Source organism: Castor canadensis, chromosome 9 (genome assembly GCF_047511655.1).
Source record: "Castor canadensis chromosome 9, mCasCan1.hap1v2, whole genome shotgun sequence".
Taxonomy (NCBI): domain Eukaryota; kingdom Metazoa; phylum Chordata; class Mammalia; order Rodentia; family Castoridae; genus Castor; species Castor canadensis.
This window is the reverse complement of record NC_133394.1, coordinates 83,305,397-83,331,478: the sequence shown is the minus strand read 5'-3', so window position 1 is coordinate 83,331,478 and position 26,082 is coordinate 83,305,397. Positions and strand designations below refer to the sequence as shown.

The 26,082-nt window shown below is 34.7% G+C and overlaps 1 protein-coding gene across 3 annotated transcripts in view; it reads left to right on the top strand.

Moving 5' to 3' along the window:
* Arhgap24 (Rho GTPase activating protein 24) overlaps window positions 1-26,082 on the top strand; it is a 473,771-nt gene that overhangs the window by 163,930 nt on the left and 283,759 nt on the right. The window lies entirely within an intron of this gene.

Sequence of the window (26,082 nt, the reverse complement as noted above, 5' to 3'; positions counted from 1 at the left end):
CTTATTGTTCATTAATTAATGAGTTATTCAGTTTCCAGCTGTTTGCATGTTTTTTGTCTTTACTTTTGTTGTTGAGTTCTGGTTTTATTGCACTGTGATCAGATAGTATGCATGGTATAATTTCTATTTTCTTGTATTTGCTGAGGCTTGCTTTGTGCCCTAGGATATGATCTATTTTGGAGAAGGTTCCATGGGCTGCTGAGAAGGTTGTATATTGTGTAGAAGTTGGAAGAAATGTTCTGTAGGCATCAAGTAGGTCCATTTGATGTATTGTATATTTTAGATCTTGAATTTCTTTATTGATTTTTTTGTTTGGATGACCTATCTATTGATGATAATGGGGTGTTAAAGTCTCCCACAACCACTGTGTTGGAATTAATGTATGCTTTTATGTCTTTCAGGGTATGTTTGATGAAATTGGGTGCGTTGACATTGGGTGCATATAGGTTGATAGTTCTTATTTCCTTTTGGTCTATTTCCCCTTTTATTAGTATGGAATGTCCTTCTTTATCTCGTTTGATCAATGTAGGTTTGAAGTCTACTTTGTCAGAGATAAGTATTGCTACTCCTGCCTGTTTTGGGGGGCCATTGGCTTGGTAAATCTTCTTCCAGCCTTCATCCTAAGCTTATGCTTATTTCTGTCAGTGAGATGGGTCTCCTGTAAGCAACAACTTGTTGGATCTTCCTTTTTAATCCATTTCATCAAACAGTGCCTATTGATGGGTGAATTAAGTCCGTTAACATTGAGTGTTAGTACTGATAGGCATGTGGTGATTCCTGTCATTTAGTTGTCTTAGTTGTTTGAGGTTTGATTGTGTATACCTAAGTTGAGGTTACTCTTTACTTTCTCACTTTTTCTTTTTCTGTAGTTTGATACTGCCTGTCCTTTCATGTTATGTTGGGTTTCACTTTCTGTGTGCAGAATCCCTTGAAGAATCTTTTGTAGTAGTGGCTTTGTGGTCACATATTGTTTTATTTTCTGCTTATCATGGAAGGCTTTTATTGCTCCATCTATTTTGAATGATAGTTTTGCTGGGTAGAGTATCCTGGGGTTGAAGTTATTTTCATTTAGTGCCCTGAAGATCTCACCCCAAGCTCTTCTTGCTTTTAATGTTTCTGTTGAGAAGTCTCCTGTGATTTTTTGGTTTACCTTTGTATGTTATTTGTTTTTTCTCTCTTATAGCCTTCAATATTCTTTCCCTAGTTTCTGAACTTGTTGTTTTAGTGATGATATTTCATGGGGTAGGTCTATTTGGCTCTGGTCTTTGGTGTTCTGGAGGCCTCTTGCATCTGTATGGGAATATCTTTCTCTAGATTTGGGAAATTTTCTGTTATTATTTTGTTAAATATATTACGCATTCCCTTTGCTTGCACCTCTTCTCCTTCTTAGATGCCCATGATTCTCAAGTTTGGTCTTTTGATGGAGTCGGTGAGTTCTTGCATTTTCTTTTCACAGGTCTTGAGTTGTTTATTTAATAGTTCTTCGGTTTTTCCTTTAATTACTTTTTCATCTTTGAGTTCTGAGATTCTGTCTTTCCTTTGTTCTATTCTGCTGGATTGGCCTTCCATTTTGTTTTGCAATTCTGTTTCCTTCTTTTTTCTGAGGTTTTCCATATCCTGAGTCGTTTCCTCTTTAATGTTGTCTATTTTTGTCCTGAGTTCATTTATGTCTTTATTAATCATGTTCTCTGTTTCACTTTGGTGTTTATACAGTGCTTCTATGGTTTCCTTTATTTCTTCTTTTGCTTTTTCAAATTCTCTATTTTTTGTTGTCTTAGAATTTCTTGAGTGTCTCCTGTACATTTTGGTTGACCATATCCAGTATCATCTCTATAAAATTCTCATTGAGTACCTGTAGTATTTCTTCTTTTAGATTATTCTTGTGGGCTTCATTGGGTTCTTTGGCATAGTTTATCTTCATTTTGTTGGAGTCTGGATCTGAGTATCTGTTTTCTTCATTTCCCTCTTTTCCTGTACTAATTTTTTGCTGTGGGGAAACTGGTCTCCCTGTTTTTTCTGTCTTCCCGTCATTGTCTTTGGTGTCGTTACTGTGCCTGTACTGTGTGCAATTAAGTATTTTCTGCCTTACAATAATAGCACTAGTGATATTTGAAAGGAAGGGTGAGAAGGGATGGAAAGCAAAGAAGTTAAAAGAAAAGGGAAAAACCAATAAAGATGTAGAAAAAAAACAGAACAAAGAAACAAATAAAAAAAGTTTCAAAGGTAAAAACAGGGAGAGATAGTGTACTAATCAACTGTAAGCTGAAAAAGCATTAGAGCGACAGAAGATTGAAAATAAGAAATAAAAAGAATAAAAATAAAAGATAAGTAAATGAAAAAAATACATATATATAAAAAAAAATCCCCAAGTTCAAATGCAATAAAGTTTAGCCCTAATAATTTTGGTGTTTTTCCCTCAGCCTCCAATCCTGGAGATGGTGCCTCAATTGTTGTTCTGTAGTTGTCTCATCAAAGGGGAAAAATAAAATAGAACAAAACTGCACAAAACAAACAAACAAAAAAAAAACCCAACAAAGTGTCCCAAGTTCAAATGCAATACAGTTTCAGTAAGTTTTTCAGCATGCAGGTGTAGTTCAGTTGTTTTCTCTTCAAAAGTAGGGAGAGAGAAAAAAAAGAGTCTGGAGACAGGTATGTCAATGGCTATCTGTGGCTGTGGCTTGCCTACTTTCTGCTGTCAGTCTGCTGTTGCTGGCGACGTTATTTATGCAGATCTCTGGGGTGAGCTTAGCACTCACCTGGCTTTATTTACTCAGAGTTCTGTGCACGAGCTGCTGCTACAAGCTTTCCCCTTTCCAAGCACACTGGGGGAGGTGACACTGCACCTGCTTTCTCAGGCCTGCATGTTTATTTACAGCTCATGTGGAAAATGGGTCTTTCCCCCTCTCCTGTGTAGTTTTCTTCCCTGTGCCACTCTCACAAGCTTTCCTGCTCCTGGTTGCTGGAGCCTCTCCCGTCCTCTCCGGCCAGTCCCGTCTTGTTTATTTACAGTTCCAGGAGGGATTCTCCTCCCCCCCCTTTTGGCACTCAGGGCACCCCACCCTCTTTGCAATGTGTCTTCATTTTTCTTATTGCTTATTACTCAGTTTCTCTTTTTTTCCCGAGTGGGGATCAGTCTGTCCAGGGGGCTAGGCTGATCAGCCCAGGGTTGTCTGTGGGAGTATCGCACACAGCTCACCTTGTCTGCATTTCCCAAGCCTTCTGGGTGCTGGCGTCTGGCAGCAGCCCGGGGACCCTCCTGATTTCTCCATTTAACGTGAATAGGAGATGCTCTGCACAAGCTGGAGGTGTGGAGTGGTCAAAGTTTTGCCTCTTCTCTGTGGCCTTGCCTGCATGGTGTGTCTCCAGAGTCTCTCCAAGATTTCACTTTAGGAGGCACACTTTCTGCTTCCTCCCTCTAGCTGCCATCTTGGAATCTCCATATGTTTCTTCAACTCATCTGGACTCTGGCTTGCTCTTGGGGAGACTTCCTCTTCTGTCACTCTTTCCTCATAGTACCTAAAACTCTTCTGTTGTTTTTATTACCCTTGTTTTGCTTGTGCACAATCAGTATTCCCTGTCTTCTCTGATTCCTTTTCCCACTTTGAGTATTTCCAAGGGTATATGTATTGACCTTCATTATTCTTTTCTTTATATGCTTTTTGACAGTGAAATTAAAAATATAAATTTCCATCTCCAAATAATATCTCCAATCCCAACCACACAGGAAGTTTTAATCCCATAGTACACTGACACTAGAATGTTCTTCTCTTATCTTGAATTCAGTGTCCAACTCCAAATTATCATGTATCTCCCTACTCTGCAGGTCTTAGTTATTTAAGCTTTCTGTGTTTCCATTTTCTTATCTGTAAAATGATACCTATCTGATAGACCTTTGTAAATATTACACCATATCTGTAATTAATACTAGCCATCACAATTACTTTTTGATACAAAATCGCTAATTAATTAGGCTCTTCTTATCACTGCCTACTGAATATTCTGTGGCAAGGCTCAATTTCATTATTTTATTGAAACTATTTCTAGAATCTGAAATGGGCCATACAAACTCATCATTCTTAGAATTTATTCCAAGTTTTAATTTTCAGTTAAGTCTCTCTTGACAAATGCAGAATCAGTGAATTTCTCTTTCTCTTTTTAATGCTACATTTTGCAATAATTATGCACTTTAATTTGATATGTGTCTTCCTCCAAACCAAACTACAAGCTCCTAGTGGCGTTAATTTATACTTTCATTGCCTTACCCTTAGTGCTTTGCTATCTATGGACCTGATAAGCATTTCATGAATAATCCTTCGAAGGAAGGAATCAGCTTATATCCTTGAAGAGTACCCAAAGTGTCATTTTTATGGACATAAAATGATTTTCCTACATAGAAATGTAAACAATTCTGAATTTTCAGCCAAGTGCAATTGGGAAAATGTGACCATTATATTAATAGAACACTTGAATTGCTTTACATAGCCAGTAGTCTCTAGAAGTCCATGCATTTTATATTTGGTCCTAAAGGCATAGTTGTAAACCAATAAGGTGTCTGAAATTGTACTGCGTTCCTCTGGATTATCTCCCTAGATATTGTAGATATAAGTAGAATCATAGTTCAGATTCACCAACAAAGAAACTGATCTGAGCCGGGGTTGTAGACCAAAGATCTTTAACATCAGCTTTTTTGTTTTTATAACCCAAAATTTTGTTATCTATTCCTCAGTAGTGGATTCAACTCCTCTATAGGTGTTGTAATCAGTCACACATTGTAACCACCAACCACATGCTACTGAGCACTTGAAATGTAACTCATCTGATTTGAAATATGTTCTACATGTAAAATACACTTGGCTTCAAAATGTACAAAAAGAATATAAAATATCTCACTGAAAATTTTAACATACACTAATTAAAATGAGAATGTCTTGGAGCTATTGGATGAAATAACAATGTATTATTAAAATTAATTCCACCTGTTTCTTTTTCTTCTTGATGCAACAACTGGATAATTTTAAATTAAATAGCTGCATCCTATCTATTTTTCTATTAGACTGATATTTTCTATTATTATTTAATCTAGATCAAAGAGTTATTTGAAGTTGTTCCTTTAAAAGGAACATGTATTAACAAATAGGAGACTTTTGCTAAGAACTAGAACTGTGGTTTTCATTCCTTTTCTTAGGTTTTATCCAATATCTATACTCCCTTTATCCTAAATTCTGAGCAAAAGCTCCTTGCAGGCACACACCATGTCATTCTCACCAGCCTTTATCCCAACCTGTGTCATGGGTAAACAGCACTAAGGTAGGCCAGAAATGTGGTGTAGCTTTGTATAATGTCTCTCATCTCTATACCCATTTCATTTATCATCATGGTTTTATAAGTTCATGACTGTGGCTTAGTCCTGATTTAAGAAGAACTGCTGTGCTGATTTAGAGGAATAACTTTTTACTTATCTGTCGGTACTTTATTCTAGGACTCAATTCCAAGTTTAATGATGCTTATTAGACTTGTACATGTTATAAGATGCAGCTTCTTCTGAGTAAGACTCTGCCTGACTTAGTGGTCTTAGTTCAGCTATTTCAATGGAATTTCAGATTCCTTTTTCTTAACATCTTTGGCATTGCTTGAAAAACTAAAGGAATCCATTCTTCAACTACATATGGCTTCTTTAAAGCTCTCTAATTGCTATGGAAAGAGAAATTCTATAAGTGACAGCAGTTCATTTTAAACCTGTGATAAACTCCATGGCAGTCAATTTAACAATACACAGTTGTATATTTTTGCTGCTTTCCCTTGTTCTCTAGTGTTGACATCAATTTTGATTTTGTGTGTGTATATGCATGGCTTTTGCACTCTTTCAGTGTATGGGGCATCCTGTCAAGCAGATTGGTGAGAACAAGGAGTCACCAGAAGGTTTTTTTGAAACTTAAGTTTCACTTTACATTTAATTGTGAGAGTATGTGGGCTATTTTCTGTCCATTTAATATTTGTTAATGAAAATTGTATTTTTCAAATTAAAATTTGAAGATAATTACTTGAAGGAGAGACTAATCATGAAAATCTGGTGAGTTGAAGACACAAAATGTTGCAGATTCACTTCAACTTCAGTCACTGACATCATCTCAGAGGGTAATTTTTGTCTTACTACCAGTGTGTACTTAACCTTCTGTGATTCTGCATGGACTTGGAGCTGAGAAATAGAGGTAAAGTACTTTAGATAGTTGCTTTAAATATATACCTTATGAATTGGAAATCAGTTTTATGATTCAATACTGTGAATATCTGTTCTTATTATTTCTCAAATTGTTCTAGGGTCATCCAGAAGAGGGGAATATAGCCTGTGGAATTGGTAATGATACATGATCATTTCACCATTATCTTTCACCATCTGGGATATAACCTATTACTCACTCAGCAGCATTAGTACAGATTGAGTAATTGAGTGCTATTTTTTATTTCACCAAATTCTAGCATCTCTGCTTTTTTTTGAGGCCATGTTAGTGTAGCAGGTGTTATTCTGAGTGTTATATTTAAAAATGTCATTCAGGAGCTGTAGAAGCCAAGGCACCTAAATGTAAATCTCACACAAAAACAGGAAGTAGAATGTGATTTGGATCTCTTTATACCTGGTCTAGTTTGCAGTAAGCTTAAGTAGATAATGAACTCTCAAATGCAGCTAAAGACCTTTATGCTCAGGGAAATAATTGCTACCTTGCCCTTTAATTCGTTGAAGAATTGATGCCTTTAAAAAGACTGTCTCTGATTTCATTTCTTTTTAAAATTTTTACATTTTATACAAAATAGGTCTTAATATAAAAAAAAGCCATAGTAAGTATGTTAAGTGTGTAGGTAAATATGTTGGTATGATTGAGGTGTTAAATATATCATGATTCTTAACATTATATTTTAAATTTTTAGAGGACTTTTTTCAATATTTTGCTCTCTAGATTTGTTTGTCCTTTGTTTTGTTTATGTTTCTTATAATAATATGGAATATTGTATTCAATGAAATATCTTTAAATTAGAAATTTATACAAAATCCCTAACTCTCTATTTTTTACACATTATCTGTTGACTCCCTAAAAGGAGTGATGATACTAGCATATCTTTCTGGCTACTCTTCTTTTTCAACCCAATTTATTTGATAATGCTGGTTTTCTTAAAATGTTGCTAAACAAGAGTGCTCCAATTAGTCATCATAAAGTGATGCAGTTTGTAAAGCATTTGTAAGAGCAAGTAGCCTCATATTTAAAAATTTTTGCAATCTTCTCTCTTTCTTCCTTGCCCACTTTGTTAGATTATTGCATAAACATAATCAGGATTCAGTTGTTAGGCACAAAGTGTAACCTAATGCAACAAGTTTGCATTCTGTTGAGTGCAAAGCCAAAACAAGCACTAGATGAAAAAAAAAAAAAAAAAAGAGGAGAAAGGTTTATTTCCTGAAGCAAGTAAGGAGAGCATGAGGGTTATTTCATCAAAATTATTGTCCTCCCTAAACAAAGGAGACATGGAGATTTTATTTGGGGAGCCTATATTTATTCATATAGAAAAAGCACTTTGGGGGCAAGCACATTCCTGAGCATGCTCAGTTTAGGTCAGAATTAAAAAGATGGCAGACATTACTAGGCATGCTAGCTCAAGGTCATGGAGCACATGTTGAAGAGATTGACATGGTGGACAGAAATGTCTTTTGGCATGCTCACTTGTGTCATAAAGTTTTAGCTGAAAATAAAGGAAGGGGTACTTTGACAGTGCATTAATACAGGAGTCTGCACCTAATGCTCTGAACACCTTGTTCAGAGGCCATCAAAAGGACAATGGAGTATCTTATATCAATTGAAGGATAATTCAAAAGTATATGTGTTGATTGTAGGAACAATTTCTGCTCCTGTATTGAATATAAACTAAATCAGGAATGTAGAGCACAAACAAATAGAAAAGTCACTGGATGAATCAAAACTCAGAAGCTAAATAACTTCCTAGTTTACCTTCCGTGTTCTTAGGGAATCATTTTTCTTATTTTATTTTGAACAGAATTTCTTTGCAGATGAATGCAAAAGATGGTATTAGTTTGCTAAGGCTTCCATAGCAAATTACTACGGATTAGGTCTCTTAAATAATGGAAATCAATATTCTCACACTTCGAGAGTCTAGAAGGTATCTTCAGGATTGGTTCCTTCTGAGAGATATGAGGGAGAATCTGCTCCTACACATCCTTCCTCGGCTTATTGGCCTTTTCCCTGAGTCTTTATACATCTTCCTTCTATATCTCCATGGGTACATGTGTTTCCAAATTTCTTCTTTTATAAGGACACAATTCATCCTCAATAGGCCCCATATTAATGATCTTCCTTTAATCACCACTTTGAAGATTCTCTCTCCAAATAATGTCACATTTTGAGGTACTAGAAGTTAGAACTTTGATATGAATTTTTTGTGGAGGAATACAATAGCCTATAACATATTACATACCTGTTTGTTGAGCTAAAACTAAGAGGTGAACTTCAGTCTTACATACCTCTTTTGATGTCTGCCTCATTCTAGATTGCATTGTAACTAAATATAAAAATTAAAGTCTTGGTAAAGCAAGCTATTAAGCACCATCTATTACTTTTTTTCTTTAAAAGAGTGTTATGGTCATCAACTAAAATGACAGAGTAAATATTCTTTGAAATTTTGTGCACATCAACATACTTCACTAAGGTCCATCTGAAATTCTGGTACTTCTTTAATTGGCCACGGACCCCTCAATGATTCTCCCTTTAGCTGAACATTTGTGACAGCTTCAGTCTTAATAAGACTTTTGCTTTTAAAATTATGTGGTTAAGTTCCACCAAAGATAAAGCTAGGGTCTTGTATATAGTTATGTTTCTTCACCCAATCATCCAAAGAGAAAAATGTTGGACATATTATATTGATCTGAGCTATTTATTAGGTCTGAAGAATATCAAGAATGATAAGGTGTTACCTTTTCCTCCATTATTCCAAAACTGATGAGTAGATATATAAATGGAATTAGTAATTAGAATAATTAGAATGTAATTATACTAGAATCCAGTTTTTCTCACCCTACCTGTTACCATTTTACTGAGGGTCAAAACCAGTACCTCCATAATGCTAAATGTAATAGTTGATTTTCATGTCTCATCTTACTAGAATTATGAGCAGAATTTGACACAATTTTTAATACTTTTTCATTTGGCATCCTCTTGAATAAATTGTGGTTATGGTCAGAGGATGTCTGTTTACTTTTATAGTTAACTGTTTATTTTCTTTTTACTTGAGCATATGATAAAAATTCCAGGGAATATAAACACTAAGCTTATTACTTAAAACAAATGCCTCACCAAAATTTCCATGTAATAAAATTGTTTCAATGTTATCATCATTGGTACATTTAATTCAAACACTATTTTATAGAAGAAATGTCCAGGACAAACAGCACATCGTGGTGGGTTTGGTAATAGAATTTGGTCATCAGTCTTTGCCTTTTCTCTTCCCTTCCATTCCCTTCCTTTTTCTTTTCTTTTCTTTTTGCTCTGATTTTAAAAGGAAAATCTTGATCCAGGGTAATACTTATTGCCTTTCATTCTTCCCTCATGATGATCAAAAGCAACAGTGTGAGATTTGGTTAGAAAGAAACTGTATTGCAGACAGAAAAATATGAAGAGTTCTCTTAATACTAGAAAATCTCTGATAATCAATGTAATCATTGTCTAAGGTAGAATTGATTTTTAAAAAGTACATACATGGCCTCTTGGCACTAGAATATGGATATAAAATCCATGCGTTCTATCTTGTATTAAGTATTTGCTTAGTAAATTACATTTTAACCCTGAAAGACAAAACATTTTGAAAGGAAAATTTGTTACCCAATAAGCATTTCTCATACAAAATTTTAAACTGTGAATTTCAATATCATTGAAAAGAAACTGGTATCTGAGAATTTTCTAAAAAATATATATAAATTTTTAAATGATTTTGAAGTTATCAGCCTAATTCATTACAGATTTCACAATACATTCTTAGTTTGTATTTCAAAAGAATATGTTAATGCTTGATTGTTGATGCAATATATATTACACCACATGTTAGTTCTATATCATTACACAAATGTTTTTGAAAATTTCCATTTAATTTATGCAAAGTCATTCAAATGTAGAAAAATCACATAATACAAATACCTACATTTTGTTCAATTTTTCCATTCTTTTTGGTGATATGAACTTGGAAGAAATCTATACCATTACATGTTAGTTGAACGTAGAACCATAATCTACACTTTTCTTTAGTTTGATTCACTTTTATAAAGATGCATCATTCTAGGATTAAATAACTATGTAGTCATAGCCTTCATTTATAAATTACATCCAAATGCCACTATCTGACAGTTAATTATTTTATAATATCATGATTTTTTTGTAATTTCTGACTTATTTATCTTTTATGTACACTGAGTTAATTTCTAGAGAAACACAGGGTACCAAGTACAGTGAACGACCATAGGGCAGTTTAGAGTCCAGTTGAGGAAATAAGAGTATTTTTAATACTATTCAAAGCTTTCTCCTTGGCATGTGCTTTGATGGCTACTCAACAAACATTTATTAAGACTATACCACTAGTAAAGCCTTATATTCACATTCATATGGCATGCAAGCATGAAAAAGACATTGCTATGTAAGTATTCCTAAGCAAGAGAGATAGACATATATAACAATCTGGTAAGTCAGGGAATTAGATTGAGAGTATAAAGGTGAGAAGAATTAATTCTATCTGCAATTAAGAAATTGGGAAGAAAATATGTGACAGCAGTATTAGAGCTGAATGTTTAAATTTGAAGAACATTTTCTCATAGTTGTGGTTAGACATCTAATCCAGTTAGGTTGATGTGTATGGTGAGAAATAACTGTAAAACTGGATTTTAGTGACTATATGAAGGGTCATAATGAAATGCTGCTCACCATAGCAGTGGTATTAGTGATGCACTCAGTGTTCCAATAACAAATGTCAGAAGTCTTTGCTCAAATGTATTCAAGATTCATTTTCATTGTCTTCTCAATGAACTTTATCAGACCAACTTTTTAAAAATTGCACCCTTCTCCTCACAACCACGTTCTTTGTTCATTTTTGCTTTATTCTTTCCATAGAACTTATCACTGTCTATTAAAATACATGTTACTGATTCTTTGTGTGTTCATTTTGCCCAAATAGAATGTAAGATATATGAAGCAAGGGATCATTTTTCTGCTTCATTCATTGCTAGACTTCCAATTTTTAGAGAAGTGACTCATTGTTTTGATATTTTGATTGAAGGAGTACATAAATGAGCCTAGGTAACTCAGTTCATGTAATGAGCTAAATATCCTTCATACTGACATTTTTGTATGTATCCTAGGCAACATGTTTGCATTTACAACTAATCTCCAGAAGCAAAACCTTACCCCACTTACATTAAAGGTAGAAAGTCCTGATCTTGGAGGGAAGCTGAATAATTTTCAACCATCGTGTTTTACAAAGTTCAGCCAACAAGTCCTTTGTCTCTTTGCTAGGCTGACGTCCTGCTGAGTAGTGCACATCCTCCTTAGAAATTTGATTATAGTTATGAAAAATTAGTTTAATAGATTTCGCTCTGAATCTGAGGTGCAAAAGACCATAAGTTACTTAATATCAGTTTGGAAGCAAATGCAGATCCACATAGATAAAAGGAATTGTATTACGTGTTCTTTGAGAACAAAGATGACAGGGGTATTTAGATACATATTGTACATTGGGGTTTTGTAAATAAATATACTACCTTCATCCCACTCAACAATGATGCCAGAACAGATAATTATAAAGTAATCAAGGCCAAAGATGTAAAATTGCCACTTATTATCATGTCATAAAACCAAATATACCATATTAATGAAAACTGTTATTTCCTCAGAGTTTTTAATAGGAAGATTTTCTGTCAGCAGATAGCTTGTGATTTATGTAGAAGAAAATAAAAAGTTTTATCTTAGCTTGTGAAATTCCTACTACTCTATTATATTTTAATTGTTTAAAAATTTTTTTTTAATAAATATAGTCACCCTTGCCTCTTGGAAATTATTATGTCCTTGGGAAGCTCCCTGATGTCTACCTTTCAATTATCCTACATAAAGAGCAGTATTCCCAGATAAATATATTAAAATAGCATGCATTATTTTGTATCTTTAAAAATTACCAACCAGAAATTAACCTTCCTAAAAGGGCTTTAGAACTATGCTATATAGTGTCTTCAGAAGTCTGGGTTAAATTGTATTTGGTTTTGTGTGTGTGTGTGTATGTGTGTGTGCCCAAAATGGCTACAAATGAGAGTTAATTATTTAACTAAAACCATAGAAAAGCCTTTCTGTGTGGTGCACTTTAATTTTATGGTATTTACTGAACATTTAATCTATGACTAGTACTCTCAGTACTGAGAGAATGATCTAATTTCCTAATCACTGGATACTTCAGTTGAATAATTGTTCCCCTATTCTTGGCTCTCTCCTCATTTCACAACTCTTAAACACATATTAACCAGCCATTGTGTTTTTAACAAAATATATTTAATGTTAATAATGGTCATTTATGGACTTGTATGTCTATTTTTTCACTAAGGACACAATGTTTGAGATTCAGTATTTAGACCAAATACTCCCAGCTATAAATACTACAATACAAACTGAAGGCTAAAAATTCTTATTTATTCCAATATACCACAACTTCTTTTCTTAATGACAGTAGCATTCTGCCTGTAGTTTAATGCAGTATAAAGTATTCAATTCCCACTGGGTAGACAGATTGCTTTAATTTGCGATTAAGACGTCATTGACTTATTCAGTGGTCTTTCAGAATGTCGAATCCATAGAGCTGGTTGTTGAAATTTATTCTCAAAATGTGATATCCTTTCATTGTGAAACTAGCCCTGTCCAATGAAACCAAAAGAAATTTTATGATGGAGTTTGTTCATCTTCCATTCTTCAATAATTTTTTGGAGAAGCAGTGTGGCTAAGTGTGGACTATGTTCCAATACTCTGCAATTCCCTACATATATTTAGCAATTTCGACATTGTTAATCAAAATTTTTCTTGTATTTCTTTGATATGCTTCAGGCTTCATAATGTTTTTGTTGAGCCATTTCTCCTTTTTGCAGGGTAGAAAGTTTTTGAGGCTTAAAAGTATCCATGCTGTCATGAAGGTCATATAGACAACAACAAAAATAAGGGCAAAGTCCTAGGCATTTTGTTCTAAGTCTTGAATTCTTTCCACTTCACTAACTCCTGTGTTTCTTGCTTACACAAAATGCTTTATATTTTTCAGACATACGGCATTAATATAAGAACTATACGGTTTTTCCACAAATGCTATTCAGCAATGATTCAAGAAAAGAATCTATAGTTTCATCTCAAAGGTGCCATGAGAGCTGTTATTACCAATGAAGCAAAAATTATGATAGATTTTAGAAGTGAGCCATTTATCAGAACAATAAACAATCTTATTTCACTGACAGTCTATGAAATGGGTTATAATTCAGAACATGAAATGCTGCTCATTGAAGAAAGTCCTTGAGAAGTCAATCCATCATTAGAGTACAAGGTGGGACTTTTGAGATCACTAATAATACCATGTTCATGTTATGTGTGACCTATACACAGAATTTTAATCAAGGAAAACATTTTAATAGGGTGGCAAAACTGACTTGGTCTAACATCTATAGAAAGGTCTAATGAGGATAAAAGTGAAGGAGATGTAACAAGGTTTTGTAGTTAAAAATACCTGAATCTTTTTATATCCAATTCTTCTGGATATAAGAGATAATTCATTCTCCCTTTCCTCCAGTCTGTAATATAATACAAAAGAAGAGAAGAGTGAAGGCAAGATGCATTCCTCTTTGAAGAATGTAGAAACTATACATCTTTATTTTATTTTATCATTTTTGCATTTACTTACAGTATAATCTTTTTGGAAAGGTGGCAGGTGAGAGTGATGTGTGTGTGGTGGTTTTGTGACAGAAGGCAATGGTTACATAATTGGTCTGTCTAGGTCAGTTGGGTAAAGGAAGGAACTTTGAAAGAGCCCATATATTTATATGGTTATAATAAAAGACTCTTGTCTGTTTTTCATTTTAGTGTTTGATGTAATTTTTTCCATATTACTTTTTTCAGTGTTAATTTTCCTTGAATTTTTATTTTGCCCTAAGTTGTTAAGAAATCTTGAGACATAGTATAAATATATGATTGTGCATTTTTTCCTCTACTAAAAGAGATTCATAATGATGAACCTGAAACTTCAAGACAAAGCTAAATTATGTCCAAAAAGCAAGGAAGAGGCTGATACAAATTCCAAGCTCAAATGATAATATGCAATGAAAAATTACTATTATCTTTGTGATCTTTGATTATAGAGAAGCTAAATGAAATAAGAATACTTAATTATTCTGCTTGAAGATGTTACTTTTTATTTGCTGAATATGAATAATGATAGAGTCACTGGAAGATTGTTTATGGTAATTTCTGGTAATTTAGTAAAGGAATCTATTGAAGTCTTATTGTGTTGTGCAGTAGGGAAGCTTTATAAAAGCTGAACATGATGAAAACAACTTGAGTAGATTATAGCAACTCTAGATTTGCACTATCCATTACAATAGCCACTAACTATAATTTAAATGTAAATTAATTTAAAGTAAATAAAGAATCCAGTCCTCTAGCTGTACTAGTCACATTTCACATCCTCAATAGCCATATATGTCTAATTGACTACACATAGTTTAAAACAAATAATAGAATATTTCCATCATTGCAGCATGCTCTGCTTGACACTTCTGCTCTAAATACACCTTGTACATGTCTTCTCATTCTTTATTTCATTATTACTAAGATTGAAATAATGCATTGAACAAATCTCTGCATATATAGTGTTGGTCCCATAAGATTATAGTGGAGCTGAAAAGTGACTATTGCTTTGTGATGTCATAGCTATCATAACACCATGGTGCAACACTTTGCTCACGTGTTTGTGGTGATGTTGGTATAAACACACTTACCATGCTGCCACTTATGTTGAATTACAGCTCACACAGTGACACACAAAGCATAGTACTTGGTAATGATAGTCAGTGGCTTTGTTACTGGTTTGTCTACCTATTAGACTCCCCTTTTATAGCTCTAAAGCCCACGTGTTAATACTATAATTTTGAAAAGCCAGGACCATCCATTCAACAATTATGATTAACTTTAATAAATGATAAATAATGATTATTAAAACAATTATTAAGATTTTTTTTAGATGAAGGCTGATACATTCGAAAGAGTTTACTCTGTTTTTCCTTCTTAGTTTCATAAGGTTTAAGAAGGATTTTTCTCAAGGGAAGAATGAAAGCCTATTCTTTTAATACTTCTCAATTTGTGTGCTACAATTAACAGAAAATCTTTCATATTTAGTTAGCAATCTCTCTACAGGAATATGGAAGAGAAAATGTCAAAACAATAGTTTTTAGAAAACTGTATGTCAGCCTACTCTCCCAGGGACAGGTTACCAGGCAAATGAATGACTTTATTCTGTAGGGACTTTCACAAGAGAATAATATTCTATCTGGTTAATGAAGTACAACTACTTCAGGGGCAGATGATAGGTACAAAATAGAAATTTATGAAATGCCACAGCTCCAATTATTCTTCATTTACAGTTTACAGTTGTTTCCTTATTAGCCAGTTTGACAAGACTTCTCTTTGTTGTTGTTGTTAGTCTGTCACAAAAAGAAAAACTCTTCTCCTCTCAACTACTCTTATGTAAAGTGTCTACAAAATACATTCTCTTTTTGTTGGAGTGATGGAATTGCTATTTTCTTCATTTTTTTTGCAAAATAAAATTTCCATAATAATGGTAGCTGAAGTCATCAGTATTGGGACTCGGTAATCCACCTCTCTCCTTTCTTTTTTCTCAATGAGCAAAACAAAATTATTAAATTTAAAGGAACTTAGAGCTGAGCTTTCTTTGAAATTTATCACTTGAGGCCTGGAGATAAAGTTTTACACTCAGTGTTTTTGCCAGAGAAACTATATAAAAGAGCTTCTCTGAAGTATTTTTAATCTTTTGCTAGAAAATTGCTCTTGTGAAGACTGCTACAATCAACCTATGTTTATAGAACAAAGTACATAAAAACAATTTCATAAAATATTACTTCAACTCTAAATTCTTATGGTACAATTCTGCTCTAATGTACTCAAAAAATAATTGCTTTGCATTGATTGAAAGTAAAAGTAGCTCATTATATGAGACTGAATTAGGTCCAGCAGTGTAACATTTAGACTAATATTCCCAGACCATCTTCCAAGTAATATTAGCATGTTCTCACACAGTATAGTCATACAAATGGGCCATGGGGAACACTGAAGCCATTTTTTCTTACTGCTGGCCAAATCTCAGAGCTTCTTTAAGAGGCTGTGTGGGTGCGGTATTGGCAAGGTTACATGGGAAAGACAGACTCACCCTACCGATGAAGTAAGTAGAGAATTTCAAGCCCTCCAGCCTCTTACATTTAACACTCACAAAAGGAAATTAAGAGTCCAATTAATTAAATTATATTTCCTCATAAATAAACTAAAGAAAAAATTAGGTTACGCTCAAGTGCTTTCAGTATTCAAGCAATTGGAAGATATTTTCTTGGTGGTTCTTTTGGGTTATAAAAATAATCATGGAGAACAATGACTTCAATATATATAAGTACTGATAGTCACGGTTCTCACACACAAAAAACCAACCAACCAACCAAAAAAAGCAAGCAAACAAAAAACAGGGAGGTGCTTATTAAAAGAAGATGAAGTGCAGGTTCTCAAATTATAAAATAGCATTACATTTTGCACACAGTTGACTTTTAAAATTGATGTAAGTTGAATATAGTAATAAATTTCACATCTCTTGCCTTGCTCATCAAATTTGGGAACACAGTAAGAAAAATTAGTCTGTAACCTCAAAATAGTTTCAAAATTTGAAAATATAGTAACCACAACAAAGTATGTATGTTTTCATTCCCAAATTTAATAATCAATGTAAATAAAACATTTTTAAAAACCCAGAGAAGTATCATTTAGAGTCTCTAGTAATAACCCCAGAGAGGCCATTTAATATATCATGTTTTTATTGAGAATAACCATAGAACATGCCAGGAACTGTTTTTTGTGTGTGTGGATAAATTAGTGAAAAATATATGCAGAAAGTGATATGCTTCTGGATGTAGAAACTAGTGAGAACTACTGGACAATAAACACAATAAATATGTAACTGATACAGTGAGATGATAAGTACTTTGGAGAAAATAAAACATCGAAAGGACTAAAAAGAAGGGCGTGTGAGGAAGTGCGACTTTAGATGCAGTTGTCGGAGATGGCTTCACTGAGGGTGTGGCACTTGAGCACAGATGTAAGTGAGTATGGCTTCCAGGCAGTAGAAACAATAGGTGAGGCAAGAAGTACACCAGGAATAGCAAAGAGTCTGTTGTGACTACAGTAGAATGAGATGACATCAAAAAACCTTCAAAAGCCATTGTAACTTTGGCTTTTACTCTTCATAAGACAAAAGCTATTGGGAGATTTTTGTGCAGAGAAATTTGTGACATTTTAGTAGTATATCTGGCTGGTGTGTTGGGAGTAGGATGTAGCAGGCCGGGGGTTAAAGGACCAGACTTCAGATGATGGAAACTTGGGTCAAGGTAGGAGACATAGAGATGTGAGAAGTGCTATGTATTTGGTTCATTCTGAAGCAGAGCCCATAGAATTTACTAAAGATATATGTGAGGGAGAAATCAAGACCATCTGACTCTGAGGCATTGATTCTTAACTGGGGGTAACTTTTCTCCCCAGGAAACATTTGACAATATCTGAAGACAATCCCTGTGGAGTCACATGGAGAGGATATTGCAGATTCCTAGAGGGCAGAAGCCATGGATGCTGCAAACATCCCAAGATGTACATGACAGTTCTCAGCAGCAAAGTGTTATTTGATCCCAAAAGTCAACAGTGCAGATGTTACAAAACTCACGTGTGAAGGCTTTGGCCTAAATAACTAGAAGGATAGAGCTGAGAGTAACATGCGAAAGTTGCTGTTTGGGAAAGGGAAATCAGCAGTTCTATCTCTTTGAAATGCCCACTTGATTTTCAAGAGGCCAGTATCAAATATTAACTAACATGAAGGAAGAACAAGATTAAAGTATATCCATCTAAAATTAATGTTTAAATGATTCCTTTAGAAATTAAATTCCTACAGAGACACAAATAGTGCCTCAAAATATTACTGAGTCATCTATAAGACTTAACATACTTTCTGATAGTTCAAAAATAATAAAAAAAGCACAATATTGTAGTGACTATATTGTCTCCCTCTTAGTCCCATTATGTCATTTGAAATTATATCATTCTAGTCTTAGAAAATTCTGCTCATTATTTTGATAAACACATTGTATAGCTAAAGTACAAGGATTATAGTTAGTGCTTCTTAATATATTTTAGTTCTTTTATCTCTTCACTCTGACTTTTATTAAGAAGATATTTTCATGCTAGAAAAATAACTCAGTAATCTGATAAAGGGAAGATTATTTAGGAGTCTTTCCCTTTTTTTTTCTTTTCCTATTTTAGATCCAGGACTAGTTCCATAACTTCTCCAAGTCGCCTTTTTGAAGGCTTGGAATATCCTCATGAGGCCAGCTCTAAAAATACTAGGCTTGTTTTCATCTATTAGTTCTCTGAAATCTCTTTTTTTTACATCCAGGATACTGCAGCTGAACACTCACCTTCAGGGTCAGTATCACTTTTTACTTCTCCATCAAGGTCGGTGGGTTATATGGAGAAAATGGAATGTTTTAACCTAAGATTTTCAAGTTTTTCGTATTACAGTTGAGAGCCCTCAACTGAATTGCTTAATTAACTTTTAAGTTGTGATGTTCCCTCTCATTCCCTCTCCCCACATATTCCCTCTTCTAGAAGTGAATCGTAAATACCTCAGTCCTGCTGGCCAGCTATGAGGCAAGGAAAATATGCAAGCATGTGATTGAACTACTTCTCACACTTTAATTAATACTGTTCAGTATTTCTCGCTTTTATTTTCAAAATGTCACCTTTTTCTTGGAATACTATTTTAAATGTGTAGCTTTAAAATACAACTTCCATGAAAATATCATAAAACTGTCATTAATTCACAGATACTCAGGGATGTAATAGCCAAGTGGTGAGACTCAGAAGAGGTAAGGGACATGGCTAAATTGCTTTAAAAGAAAATGTGTAGATGGGTTTCTTTACACAGCTGCTGCTACATATAAACTTCTGTTATTCTTAGAATTTCAGTTTCTAGTCCATTTGGTATTCTGAGTTCAGTTTATCTTCACTTATGCCACTTTTATTAAAACATCAGAAATATAAACTCATATTCAAATGCTTTGAAGCATGTGCCCTTATTTTCTTATTTCTTACTAAGATACCTAAATTCAGACGTTTGAGCGTAAATATCACAAGGATGATTGGTGTATGCTACACCCCTAGAGAATTAGGAATAATCAAATTTTGTTATAAACATGTTTTGTAATAAAATAGATGCATGAATGTGTTTTGCAGATGAATAAGTAAATGACTTTTGTGTGAAATACAAAATACAGATTGTGACTGATTAGTAAGCAGTGTAGAGAGAAAGTTGGTTAATTGAGTAACTGGGTATGAATCTGCCTATAAAACCAGAGAAAGAACAGAGCACCCCAATTTCCAGTACTTTTCTAATTTGACTTTTCCCTTGGTGGTAAGAAGGACATAAGCCATACAGGTAACTTGATTGCAGCTTGGTTATGGTTAAGTCACAATTTAGTCTGCCATTATTTTGGTACTCTAGTCTTTCAAATTTTCAAAATCAACAAGGTATATGATAGTTTGATTTAATTTATCAAATAGATAGTTCTACTAAACTTCGCCATTTCTTCTATATCCTTCTTCTAACATCAATAAATTATTTTACTGACCTCTTTATCCAAAGGCTAAATAAATATTTTGTATTTCTATATCAGTCTCATAGAGAATCAAAGTTGTCTATGAAAGTCAAGTAAAAAAATCCATTAAATAGACAGAAAAAGTTTCTTAAGTTACCCATTGACTTGTCTAATTCTTTTGTGGCTTTCAATTGCTTAATCACTATTTTTCTCATTTGCATCAAAAAAAGAGGAAATATACTTAGGTTGAGGTTAAAAAGTCTGGTAATACCTAAAAAAGATCTGTAACAAAGTATTCCTTAAGTGGTTGAGTAATATAAACCCTAAAACTCTTTTACATATGGAAAAGTTGCACATCTCAAGGTTTATTTAAATACTGTCTGGGATTATCGCTTTAGGTCCTTCCCCTTCAGTTTTGTGGCACTCTTTGATAGCCTAGCAACAAAACTAAGCACAAGTCAGAGTTCAATAAATTTCTTACTAAACTGTGAAGGACCCATTTTCTTCTCAGTTCATTAGTTGATTTACCCTAATACTGACTTCGTGGACTTTCACCACACTTATGATTTGACATTTCCTTTGTCATCAGATTATAGGCAATTAAACTAAAACAGAGAACAGTAAGTAAGCTTATTCCATTGTATTCAGCAACTAGGACTTAAGAACTTTTTGTGAGATAACTACAGGGGCTACTTGGAAATTAAAACAGACTCTACAAGGAGCTGGTGGGAAACATTAAAGAGCAGAGGAAGTTGACCAACAGACAATTGCAGTGCATTTTCAAAGGGCTATATATAAACACAGACAAGTACATGTTATTATAGTAGCACACAGAAGGCACTAGTGGCATCTTTCTTGAAGAAAAAGCCTCTAATCTGAGATCAAAAGATGAGAAGGAGTTGCTAGAAAGATAGAGGGGACAACCATCCTTGCAAAGAGTTCAGAATTTTCTTTATCATGTTGCATCTGAGTTTGAGAAGGAAGCTTAGGGGATAAAGCAACAGATAGAGGAAAGTAGCCCTTCGTGACCAGCCTTCTGGTCCAGTCCACCTCAAAGAGTTGAAACTTGACCCAGAAAGCAATGGGGGATCGTGGAAGGATTTTAAACTGTAAACTAAAATGTTGCCTTTGCACTTTAGAGAGATAACTATGGCTCTAACTTTGGAGACAAGAGAGGGGAAAGATCAAAGTAAGTCAGTTATGAGGCTAAACCAAGACAAATGCTCAAAGTAGGTAGAATTGGAAACTAGGCTAAGTGGTAGAATTTCTAACATTCTCATTTCATGGTTTTCTTAGAATTTTCATCACTAACTGACAGGAATTGGTCCAGGTCACATCTTCCGGCTCGGTAACCATGCTCCCTGTTCAGGGTTGGGAGGACAGTATTCAAGAATACTGACTTTCAGAATCCACCTGTTATACTGGTGCCTAGAAAGAAAGTACTGCAAAATTCAGTCTTTACAATTGAGACAGGTTGTCTGGGGGAAAGAGTATGATGTTATTTAATTAGGAAAATCTGACACTAATTTCACTTTGCACTACCTACTAAGCTGTTTAGATTTCAGGGCCATACTTTCAACATACTGTGGCAAAACATCGAATTACAAACGCCCAGCATTCATTGTTTGGAGAATGGGCCATGACAGCAGGTAAAAAGACTGTTCAACCTTTCTTGGCCAGGTAGTCACAGGGTGCATTTTGCTAGACATAGTGTGAGGAAGAGGACATTTGAAGGAGAAGTACCAAGAGTGTTTGACAACAGAAAATACTCTTAAGAAGTAACTATCAAATATATGTTAAAAACCTGGATTAAAAGGTAGTCTTCTTCATTGGCCCTATTCTTCAAATAAATACAGACATTTCTATGTGAAGCATGAGAAGGATCAAAATATTCTAATAGTTTACTGGACTGAACTCTCTTCTGAAGATTGTTATAGAAAAATAATCTAATTTATCTATTTTTTCCATGTAGGAATGTTATAGAGGAAACCACAACAAAGCATGTATTATTTTTTGCAATTCAGGAGCAACAAAATTAGCATGGTGGTGAGCTAGAGTCTCCTCCAGAAAAATGTGAAGAAAATGTAAGAAAAAATGTCAACACCCTCTCCGGGGACTTCAGTACAGGTCTCTAGAACATTGACCCTTAGAAAGAGGCCAGGAAAAATGGAGAGAAGAAAACAGGTGTGAGATTTGTGTGGGGGTTGGGGTGGAACGGCTTCATCTTTGAATCTATACCAAGAATAATTTTTCCTACTTGAATACAGTCACTTTTCTCTCCAATAAACTGCCAGGTTTGTTTAGTGTCATAAAGTAACTGAACATGGATCACAGGACTTGGCAATGCCAGCAGAGAGGCAAGAAGATAGAGGTGGGGAAAATTCTCTGAAGTTGCCTACTTCGAATCCTCTCAATGTTTGATTTGCCATTTACTGACTTATATTCTTAGAATTACAACTTGCCACAGTATTTGGAGCTGTGAAAGTGTTATGTTAGCCAAAGTCACTCTCAAATTACCAATACTGCAAACAGAGGAGAAAGCTTTGGGAGGCATATTGTTAATATCTTCTCAGTCTCCTCCATAATTTGTATTCTGAACTTAATCAATTTAGCAGATAAGCACATGAATTTACTTTCTTCTCTTGTCTCTCTTCTGCCCATGCTCTTTTCTTGGAAAATGGCATCACCAAACCCCAAAGTGGGGGGGTATATAGTTTTAAGCCACTGATTATTTGTGAACTAATTACTATCATCCTTTCAGACCCACTGGCTTTGCCTTATACCATACTCTACCTTTGAATCTCATTTGTTCTTGCCTAAAAATTTGTGTTGCCTATTAAACAACTCCTTGCACTTTTATCACTTGGGAAATTTCTTTCACATTGCCCATGAAGGGACTTATCTGTAGTCAAGCTGATTAAGACTTTCTCTTGCTCAGAATCATTCTGTAGCCCTTCTGAACCTAATGAAGTTCTTAAACAGGGACATGAATTATAAATGTTTAGGAAAATGCCAGTGAAAAATCTTAAACCAAAAGCCATAAAATTGAAATCTCTTGTGTTAGGGCTCAAATGTGTGTTTTATAAATAATTTCTACATCATTTTAATAACAAGTAAAAAATAACTGATCTACAACAAAAAATATTTAAGTTACTTTGACATAGAGAGCCCTCTGGGCTCTTGTTGCAGACATTTCAAGCTGATACCTTGTGTTTTTGCTGCAATATGTTTATATTAGAGAACATTCCTTTTTTATGCCTCAGTGCCTTTGCACTGGATGTTACTTTTTACTATCCTGCCTTTACCATGAATCACCCTCCTGGGAAAAGCCTACCTATAGTTCTTCCAGCTTTGCTTTCTCTAAACCTTTCTATACTTTCTAGCAAGAATTATGTGGTCTTTTTTGTACTTCATCTACATTTTGTCCATAGGATCATTATAGCAATTACAATATCATATTTGTCAACACCTTTCATGAAATAAAAATTACTACATAAGTTTCATATTCCAGTAACTTGGTTCAAAACAGACAGTGAAATAAATATTCTTGGCATAGATATAGCAGTAAAGAATGTGTGAATGAATAGAAGTGATTCAATGAAGCTTTTGGATGAGGAAACCAGGAGGTACATACAAAAAATGCTTTTACCTTAGTCTTTTGTGTTGGAGCTGTGAGCACAGGCCTTCTATTTGTGTTGGAGCTGTGAGCACAGGCCTTCTATTTGTGTTGGAGCTGTGAGCACAGGCCTTCTATTTCTGTTAAGAATATACTTCTTTTTCCTCTGAATACTCCAAAAAAATTTTTATATTCCTAGTATATTTATGTGATCAAGAGCAGAATTTTTTATAGAACTTTTCTTACATGAAATCTGAGGTGGGAAATTACAGTTGAAAGCTAGGATTGCCAGTAAAAAGGGATATCTATTAATGCCACTACTAAAAGAGAGAATGTGCTACAAACAAACAACTGAACACATGCAGGAGGATCTCTAAGAACAGGTGCTGGGAAACCTCAAAGGACCCAAAGTTTGAAGTAAGTAGGTATGTTTTCCCCAGTCAAAGAGCTGAGTTAAAGAACCTTTAATATGTTCCATACTTTTGGGCCTCAAGCTTTTGAGTGAAACTTTAACCCATGAAAAGATGAATGAGTTAATATGAACACAATGCAATTTTTGTTCCTAAGAAAGAAATTGAGTCAGAATACATTTTGCATATCAGCAGTCAGTCTACAGTTATTCTGAAGTATTTTATGTGTCTAAATGAATCAGAAATCATGTGGATTACAGTTCTCTTAAACATATTAGCCTTGTACATAAAGAGAAAAAACATTGGGAGAAAATCTAAGTAGAGTTGTAATGAACTAAGAAGAGGAGATATTTAATTAAGCCATATTGTGGCCACATGAGGCTTTTCAATTTCTGGCTACAAACCCCCTTTGTTTGTGAATTTATTTTTAACCCACACTGCTTTTAATCAGTGCTCCTGTTGGGAGTGAGTAATGGTTTCTCAACTCTCTGGAACTGTTTAATTTTGCTCTAGTCAAGGCATAGGCTACAGATAGAAGTCAGAAGGGAGACACTAGTGGGAATGACTGTACTTGAGGATCCTCCTGACACCCATTCATCCATCTCACCCTTGATTGGAGTTGCACAGGCTGGTCTTGGCAGAATCCTTCCCATTATCAGCTTGATTATTGCTCTGTGTCAGCAAGCAAACCTTGGCTATACATCTGTTGTGGCAGTGAGTCCTCATGACAAATAAAAAGAGATGCATACACGAAAGCAGTAGTAGGAATCTCTCTGTATAGGTATCCTTAACTCAACTAGCAAAAACGCTTTGTCTTCCTTATTACACTTATGTCCTTTCTTCAACAAAATCAGTGATAAGGGCAGAACGGGACCTGCCTGAAACTAAGGGGAGGGGGTAAGGAGGAGGGCAGGGTGGAGAAATGACCCAAACAATGTGTGCACATGTCAATAAATGAACAACAACAACAAAAAGAGATGCAGATTCCTGGCTCCAGTTGTGCTTTGATGGCCTAAGAGGAAGCCGGATTTCTCTATGGCTGGGAAACATTCAATGTTGAATGTCAATCAGGATGAGAATTGGGGGAACATGCTGTATAATGAATATATGCTAATAAAAAAATTGGAAAGAGGAAATGGAAAACACTGAATTCTCACATGCTCAAAAACTAGATGCCTTTCTTCTTACACTTAAATGGAGATATTTAAAGAGGACCAGGAGAAACCCTGCTCAGTACTTCTTTCCTTCATGTCTGTTAGTTTGATGTTCTGCAACCATAATGGTGTAATAGCATATTATCTTTAATAATTGATTATGTCATTCTTTCTCTGACAACACTGGACTCTTTTGTTAGACATTAGACACAATTCTGCTTTCTGGACTTAAAGAAGTGTGAATTTCACCATCACAGAACTAGCCAGTCAGTGGACGTGGCACAGTTTTGATGGGTCATGCTAGAGGACAGACTTTTTTTTTTAACAGGCATAGGACAAGTTCATACAATGTTGATGTTCTGTCTGAAGCTTACTCTCTTCCCCTTCCTTTCATTCAAGCTGTACCTCCTTTAAGTGGCCTGGCTCAAAGATGCCTTATGGTAGCTCTGCACCTGTGCTGTCTTTACTGGGACAACTCTTCACCTCCCTTCATGGTGCTACTTTCAAGATGTTAGTGAGAAAGAGAGAAGAAAAGGATTAAACTGAGCCCTGAGAGCTGGAAAAGAGCTTAGGGACCATTCTAGAACAACTGTCTCACCTCGCTAGTGGGCAAGGACTCCAGGGGCTCCCTCTGTACTTAGTTACTTGAACCCAGAGTCTTTTGCCTTCTTACTGCAGGGTTCATATTTTTAGAATCCCCAAATCTGGTTTCCTGATCAAACAAAGCACTATTTCTGAAATATTTGAGTTTATTTTTATAAAAAAAACCCATAAAGGTTTATAAAATTACATGTTGTTGCTTAGGTCATATTTAATGGAAATAGTGAAAGGAAATTTATGCTGATGCAAAAGCTGAGATAATTTACTGTTTTTCAGAATTTATAGACTCTCACATTGTCTTTTTACAATGAAGCTCTAGGCTGACTC